This window comes from Hyperoodon ampullatus, assembly GCF_949752795.1.
Source record: "Hyperoodon ampullatus genome assembly, chromosome: 8".
Classification (NCBI taxonomy): domain Eukaryota; kingdom Metazoa; phylum Chordata; class Mammalia; order Artiodactyla; family Ziphiidae; genus Hyperoodon; species Hyperoodon ampullatus.
Window position 1 is genome coordinate 21,070,849 of NC_136921.1, and position 8,657 is coordinate 21,079,505.

Sequence of the window (8,657 nt, forward strand, 5' to 3'; positions counted from 1 at the left end):
AACAGACATTTCTCCAAAGAAGACATACAGATGGCCAACAAATGCATGAAAAGACGCTCAACATCACCAATCATTAGAGAAATGCAAATCAAAACCACAGTGAGGTATCACCTCACACCCTTCAGAATGGTGTCATCAAAAAATCTACAAGCAGTAAATGCTGGTGAGGATGTGGAGAAAGGGGAACCCTCCTGCACTGTTGGTGGGAATGTAAATTGATACAGCCACTATGGAGAACAGTATGCAGGTTCCTTAAAAAACTAAAAATAGGAGCTTCCCTGGTGGTGCAGTGGTTGAGAGTCTGCCTGCTAATGCAGGGGACACGGGTTCGAGCCCTGGTCTGGGAGGATCCCACATGCCGCGGAGCAACTGGGCCCGTGAGCCACAACTACTGAGCCTGCACATCTGGAGCCTGTGCTCTGCAAAAAGAGAGGCTGTGATAGTGAGAAGCCCACACACCACGATAAAGAGTGGCCCCCACTTGCCGCAAATAGAGAAAGCCCTAGTACAGAAACGAAGACCCAACACAGCAAAAATAAATTAATTAGTTAATAAACTCCTACCCCAACATCTTCTTAAAAAAAAAAAAAAACCTAAAAATAGAACTACCATATGACCCAGCAATCTCACTACTGGACATATACCCTGAGAAAACCATAATTGAAAAAGAGACATGTACCACAATGTTCATTGCAGCACTCTTTACAATAGCCAGGACATGGAAGCAACCTAAATGTCCATCAGCAGATGACTGGATAAAGATTTGGCACATATATACAATGGAATATTACTCAGCCATAAAAAGGAATGAAATTGAGTTATTTGTAGTGAGGTGCATGGACCTAGAATCTATCATACAGAGTGAAGCAAGTCAGAAAGAGGAAAACAAATACCGTATGCTAATGCATATACATGGAATTTAAGAAAGCGGTACTGATGAACCTAGTGACAGAGCAGAAATGAAGACGTAGATGTAGAGAACAGACTTGAGGGCATGGTGGGGAAGGGGAAGCTGGGATGAAGTGAGGGAGTAGCATTGACATATATACACTACCAAATGTAAAATGGATAGCTAGTGGGAAGCTGTTGCATAGCACAGGGAGATCAGCTCGATGCTTTGTGATGACCTAGAGGGATGGAATAGGGAGGGTGGGAGGGAGGTTCAAGAGGGAGGGGATATGGGGATATATGTATACATATAGCTGATTCACTTTGTTGTACAGCAGAAACTAACACAACATTGTAAAGCATTTATACTCCAAGAAAGATGCGAAGAAAAAAAAAAAGGATACATGTACCCCAATGTTCATTGTATATTGTTTACAATAGCCAAGAAATAGAAGCAATCTAAATGTCCATCGACAGATGAATGGATAAAGAAGATGTGGTACTATATACAATGGAATATTATTCAGCCATTAAACAGAAAGATATAATGCCATTTACAGCAACATTGATGGACCTGGAGATTATCATACTAAGTGAAGTAAGTCAGACAGAGAAAAACACATATCATATGATATCGCTTATATGAGGAATCTAAAAAAGGAAAATGATACAAATGAACATATTTACAAAACAGAAACAGACTCACAAACTTGGAGAGGGAACCTATGGTTACTAGGTGGGAAGGATGCAGGGGAGGGATCAATTGGGAGTTTGGGATTTACGAGTGCATACTGCTAAATTTAAAATAGATAACCAATGAGAACCTATTGTATAGCACAGGGAACTCTATTCAATACTCTGTACTAACCTAAATGGGAAAAGAATTTGAAAAAGAATAAGTATATGTATATGTATAACTGAATCACTTTGCTGTATACCTGAAACTAATACAATATTGTTAATCAACTACACTCCAATATAAAATAAAAATTTTTTTAAATTAAAAAAATAAAATTATGTCATCTCATAGGATCCCATTAGAAGTAGTCAGCACAATATTAATAATATGCACAATGCATATTCATATGCAAAATTAGGTAAGAATTCTAAATATAACCTTCAATACTGATTTCCTTGTGTGCTTTATATGTTGAAATTCAACTTTGTTTGAAGTAGACAAGTATATGATTTATTTAAAAAGTAAAATGTTTCAATAATTATAATGATTATGAAAGCAATTAATTTCATGAACATAAAACTACTGCTAAGAATTTCCAAGTAGCTGAATAAATAGGAAAACATATTTCCAGTTATTGCTACTATTAAAAGAATATGTTAGCTAGATAAATTTAGAAAGAACATTATATATTTTTTGAGGCAATACACTTATAAATGTTTCAATAATAGTAAAAGTCAGCATGATAGATACTCCCCTAGATAGGTGTATAATGGATCATAATTTTAATCTTTATAGACTTTTTTGTTACATTTGCATTTGTAAAAAAAATTAGCATGAAGCAAAATACAAAATAACCTTTAAGCACTATATGTAATTTTTAGTTATTAATTCCATTTAGCTCATGAATTACTCAAGAAAAGGTATGATTTATTAATTTTTAATGTATTATGAGGTTAGAATAAAAACAGAATGTTTACTTTGTTATCTCAGAATTTACTAAGAAGAAAAGACCAACATCCTTGATACATTTTATATTGAAATAATGAAGAATATTAAATGTAAAGAAAGAAAGAAAATGTTAGAGAAAAATTGTTCCCAAATACCTCACTTCCTTAGCAATTGCAAATGAAAAAGATTCTATTTACTATCACATTAAATGTTCAGACAATTAGTTCAAGAGCAATATAATAGCTGACTATTCTGAGAAAACATTATTTTTGTACTATAACTCAAATTTTAAAAATTTAGCTTAAATATTTCAATAATAAAATTTATAATCACAATTAAATAGTGAAAAAAAATTTCAGAATAATTTTTGTATCCCCAGATTTTATTTTATTTTGTGATGATGATAATATTTGGATTTACCTTTTATTTCAGACAAATATGAATTTAACATTCTTCCATTTCTTATTTGGCCAAAATGTTTATACAGTGTATGACTAAATTTGTTCTTTTGAAAGACTGAAATGGACTCTTTTCTACTTGCAGGGTGCAGTGAGACAGGAACTCTCATATACTGTTGGAATAATATAGAACAATTTTTCTGGAAAATAATTTGCCAATTCAAAAAAGTCTCAAATATTGACTAGATGGTAGCCTAGGTAATGGCTACCATATAAATTTGATATTCCCAACATACTCTAAAAAATACACAGGAATACATTAACTACACAAAACCCATGCATCAACATAACTAAATTGCTGATGGGAATGTCACATGGTACAACCCTGATGAGAGGAATTTGGCAATATCAACTAAAACTATGTACATGTTTATCATTTGGCCTGGTGATATCACTTCTAGGAATTTCTTTGAGGATTCAAAAGATTATTCATTGCAGCATTATTTATAATTGAAAACTGGAAACTGAACAACCTGTATGCCCATACATAGAAGCATTGCTGAGTAAACTATGTTACAACCACACACTGGAGTACTATGTTGCTATAGAAAACAGTGGAGAATGAGTTCTATGAACTGATGTTGAGTGATTTCCAGGATATGTTATTAAGTGATAAAAGTAAACTATGAAAGAGTTTAAATAGTATGCTACCTTTTGCTTAAGGAAGAAATACAAAGAGGAAAATAAACATGAATTTGCTCATTTGTTCAAAAAATAATTATAATGCAGTAAAGATAAACCAGAGACTACAAGATTGGGTACTGTATTAGTTTTCTATTACCACAATTTAGTGGTTTAAAACAAAACCCATCTATTAACTAACAGCTCTGTAGGGCAGAAGTCTAGGTGGGCTTGACTGGATTCTCTGCTGAGAGTCTCATGAAACCAAAGTTAAGGTGTCAGCCAGTCTGGGTTCTTAACTGGAAGCTTTGGGGAAAAATTCACTTCCAAGCATATTCAGGCTGTTGGCAGAATTCCGTTTCTTGTGATTGTAGGACTGAGGTCCATGTTTCCATGATGGCTGACAGCCAGAGGCTGCTCAGCTTCTAGGATCTGCCTCTACTCTTTGCCACATGGCCTTCTTCATCTTCAAGCCAGTAATGGTGTGTCAAGTCTTTTTAAAGAATTTTTATTTCCTCTTTTGATTCCAGGCACAGAAAACTCTGCCTTTAAAGAATTCATGTCATTAAGCTAATCTCCCTTTTGCCTTATAAAGTAACATAATCACAGGAGTGATGTCTCATCATATTCACATGTTCTATCCATATTCAAAGGGTCAGGGATTACACAAGGGCCAAGGTCATTGGCAGTCATCCTTAGAATTCTGTTCACCATAGTGCTAATAAAAGATGAGTGAGGGGGCCTCCCTGGTGGCGCAGTGGTTGAGAGTCTGCCTGCCGATGCAGGGGATACGGGTTCGTGCCCCGGTCTGGGAGGATCCCATAGGCCGCGGAGCGGCTGGGCCCGTGAGCCATGGCTGCTGAGCCTGTGCGTCCGGAGCCTGTGCTCCGCAACGGGAGAGGCCACAACAGTGAGAGGCCCGCGTACCACAAAAAAAAAAAAAAAAAAAAAAAAAAAAGATGAGTGAGAAGGAGGCTCAAATAATAGATGGAATGGGGAAAATGTCACTTTTATGCCCATATTTATTGCATGGTTTTGACTTTTGAAATCATGTTAACATTTTACACAGTTAAGAAAAAGTCAGAAATGAAGGAAGAAAGAAATCTGAAAAGGTAATTTAAACAAAAGCAAGTGAATCAAGACAAATATCAAATTAATAATATAACCATACTAAAGTGGGAAAGAAGACATAAGCTGAATAACTTCTGAACATAGTATTTATATGCCCTAAGGATAAAAAGCCAACAAGCTTTAAACAAAATTAAACTCTAGTTAGTAGACTTTTTTAATTAACAGAGGCATGAGTTAACAATTTTGAAAATACTTTTTGTGTTTTCAGAAAATAAGTACATATATTATATAAAATGGATGTCATATTTCTCACCACTGGATAAGGAAACTCCAACTATGGAAAGGGAGGGATAGAGTGAGTCCTGTGTCATGGAATTAGAATGGAGGTATCAGGGGAAATTCATAGGTTTTAATATATAGATAAAAGTGATAGAGATATAGACATGGATATTATATATGTATGCATATGAACTTATATACACATCTGTTTTCCATCTCTCTTGATATGACCTGGAAACAATGATATCCCAAGGTCATGGATCTAAATTCCATTTGCCACTAAAAGGAACCAGGACTCTTTTGATAAATGGCTGATTCTGAGGCTGGAGCAGGAAAAATACAAAATGAGCTGAGAATGTCTTGTGTCAAAAAGTAAGAAAGTGTGCAAAGAATAATGAGGATATGTCAGATGGAGACAGGGGCCAGTTTGAAAGGGCTGGTACTGGCCAAATTTAGGACAATTTGAGCACCAAAATAAATAAACATAGGAGGGAACTATAACCCACAATATGTAAAATATAAATATATGTTATAAAATAAAACTCTTTAGTCCACAGACATAAATGAATGAATGAATGAATGAGCAAATAAAATAGATAAGAAAGGAAAGTGTTTTTTACATTCGAAAGCCAATAAAAATCATTCAAAGAATGATGGAATAAAAGTATCACTCATTAGTAACCATAGTAATAATGGTTAGGCAATAATAATGGATTTAGGCAAAAGTCTTCAATGGATGCTAAAGCTAATACGTGAAAGTTTGAGGAGTAACAGGATACTGTATAACTTCAATGTACCTCTCCATGAGATGCTTATTAATAACAAGGAATAAAATAGTAGCATTATTGTGTAGAAATCTGGCAGACACTACCTTAACCAAATTATCAAAATTATCATCTCCATATAGGAGACAAATAGATACTACGTGCCTCCTCATAGGATTCACTGAGAAGAACACAGCATCACTTCTCTGATATTCTTGCCAAAATTGCATAACTTAAGTTTAATCAAGAGGGAACATCAGGCAAACTGAACTTGAGAGACATTCTACCAAAAAACTGGGACTTGCAGTCTTTACAATTGTCAGTGTCATTAATGGTAAAGAAAGACTGAGGAACTGTTCCAAATTAACCTAAATATACATGGTAATCAGAAGCAAAGTACAATCTGGAATTTTCTTTTGCTATTAAAAAAATTACCAGAACATTTGGCAAATATAAACAAGGCCTGTAGGTTAGATTATATCTAATTGCATCAATGTTAGTTTCCTGAAGTTGGGATTAAGATGGCCTTAAATGACACATTAGACCAAATAGAATATATATACATATAAAACATTCCATCCAAAAGCAGTAGATACACATTCTTTTCAAGTGCATGTGGAATATTCTCCAGGATTGATCACAAGCTAGACCACAAAACAAGCCTTAGTAAATTTAAGAAAATTGAAGCAGATCAAGTATTCTTTCTGACCACAATGCTGTGAGACTGGGAATCAACTACAAGAAAAAAAATCTGCAAAAAAACAAAAACACGTGGAGACCAAACAATATGCTACAAAACAACTGATGGATCACTGAAGAAATCAAAGAAGAAATAAAAAATACTTGGAGACAAATGAAAGCAAAACACAACCATCCAAAATCTATGAGATGCAGCAAAAGCAGTTCTAAGAAAGAAGTATATAGCAATATAAGCTTATCTCAGTAAACAAGAAAAATCTCAAATAAAAAACCTAATCTTACACCTAAAGGAGTTAGAAAAAGAAGAATAAGCAAAGCTCAAAGTTAGTAGAAAGAAAGAAATCATAAAGATCAGAGCAGAAATAAATGAAATAGAGACTAAAAAAATAATAGAAAAGATCAATGAAACTAAGATCTGGTTCTTTGAAAAGATAAACAAAATTGATAAACCTTTAGCCAGACTTATCAAGAAAACAAGAGAGAGGACCCAAATCAATAAAATCAGAAATGAAAAAGGAGAAGTTACAACCGACACCAGAGAAATACAAAGGATAATAGGAGATTATTTTGAATAATTATATGCTAATAAACAGACAACCTAAAGGAAATGGACAGATTCCTAGAAATGTAAAATCTCCCAAGATGGAACCAGGAAGAAATAGAAAATATGAGCAGATCAATTACCAGTAATGAAATTGAATCAGTAAAAAAAAAAAAAAAATCCAACAAACAAAAGTTCCTGAACTTTTGGATGGATCCTACCAAACATTTAGAAAAGAGTTAACACCTATCCTTCTGAAACTCTTCCAAAAAATTGCAGAGGAAAGGAAGCTTCTGAACTCATTCTACAAGGCCAGCATCATGCTGTTACCAAAATCAGTCAAAGATATCACACACACACAAAAGAAAATTACAGGCCAATATCACTGATGAACAGAGATGCAAACATCCTCAACAAAATATTAACAAACCAAATCCAACAATATATTAAAAAAATCATATACCATGATCAAGTGGGATTTATTCCAGAGATGCAAGGATGGTTCAATATCCACAAAGCAACCAATGTCATACACCATCTTAACAAAGTAAGAGTAAAAACCGTATGATCATCTCAGTAGATGCAGAAAAAGCTTTCAACAAAATTTGACATCCATTAATGATAAAAAACACTCTAGAAAACTGGTATAGAAGGAACATACCTCAATATAATAAAGGCTATATATGATAAGCCTACAGCTAACATCATACCCAATGGTGAAAAGCTGAAAGCATTTTCTCTAATATCAGGAACAAGATAAGGATGCCCATGCTCACCACTTCTATTCAACATAGTTTTGGAAGTCCTAACCACAACAATAAGGAAAGTAAAAAAAATAATAATAATAGAAGAGATCCAAATTGAAAAGAAAGAAGTAAAGGTGTCAGTGTTTGCAGATGACACGTTAACAATACATAGGAAATCCTAAAGATGCTTGCAAAAAACTACTAGAGCTCATCAATGAATTCAGTAAAGCTGCAGGATACAAAATTAATATACAGAAATCTGTTGCATTTCTATACACTAATAATGAACTATAAGAATGAGAAATTGAATAAACAATGCCATTTACAATTGCATCAAAAAGAACAAAGTACCTAGGAATAAACCTACCTAATGAGGTAAAAGACCTCTACTCAGAAAACTATAAGACATTCTGGGTAAACACTGAACTGCTTACAAAACTATAAGACATTCTGGGTAAACACTGGACTGCTTACTATGGTACATTAGCCCCTCATGAGTTTTATCTGCCTCCAGACTCCCTACCCTTCTCCCATTTCTCTCCATTCAAACAGATATACTTGAAATTCCCCAGGCATACTTAGTGGGTTCATGCCACACAGATTATGTAGTTTTGGTCCTTGCCTTTGTGACTCCTGTCACATTGGGAAGAAATGCTCTCCACTCTCTTCTTTTTATTCACCCTTAAAAATTCAGACATTCATCAAAATATTTTCCTCACTTCCTTCCCAAAGCCTTCCCAGCGCCATGTGCTTACCTCATCTCTTTCAGATCTTATCACTGACTAATAATGTAAGTACCGACTCTCCTCTTGTTGAACTGAGTGGAAGGTAACACTGTTAGTGGAGGGGTATGAGGAAGGACTGGAGATTCTGAGAGGAATGATACATAACTCATAAGTAGGAGGGAAATCTGAGGGGAAATAGGCAGGAAGGAGTGTATGCGAGGCACTTTGTGGGACAGGG